The sequence below is a fragment of the Octopus bimaculoides genome, chromosome 5 (assembly GCF_001194135.2).
Source record: "Octopus bimaculoides isolate UCB-OBI-ISO-001 chromosome 5, ASM119413v2, whole genome shotgun sequence".
Taxonomy (NCBI): domain Eukaryota; kingdom Metazoa; phylum Mollusca; class Cephalopoda; order Octopoda; family Octopodidae; genus Octopus; species Octopus bimaculoides.
In genome coordinates this window covers 98,343,344-98,343,571 of record NC_068985.1, presented here as the reverse complement: position 1 = coordinate 98,343,571, position 228 = coordinate 98,343,344, and the positions used below count along the sequence as shown (strand labels likewise).

Genomic DNA, 228 nt, shown 5'->3' with positions numbered 1-228 from the left:
ACCCTCGACGTCGTAAGCGACGGAGTGCCAACAACAACGGTTGCATATAATTTATTGGAAAAATGCTTTTATTTCCAGTAGCCCGAGCGAATTAGTAAATAAGTTCGTACACTTCATATTAATAATGGGAGTATAAAGCTGCCAACTTTTTCTCTTTAGTCAATGATGGGAAAGATCATGTAGCTTACTATGTTTAAATAAAATCTTAGGTTTATGTCAACAATTAAG

General features: G+C 35.1%; 1 protein-coding gene across 1 annotated transcript in view; it reads left to right on the top strand.

Annotated features, from left to right (window-relative positions):
- Window positions 1-228, top strand: part of LOC106878048 (cytochrome P450 4A12B) — a 27,827-nt gene that overhangs the window by 4,968 nt on the left and 22,631 nt on the right. The window lies entirely within an intron of this gene.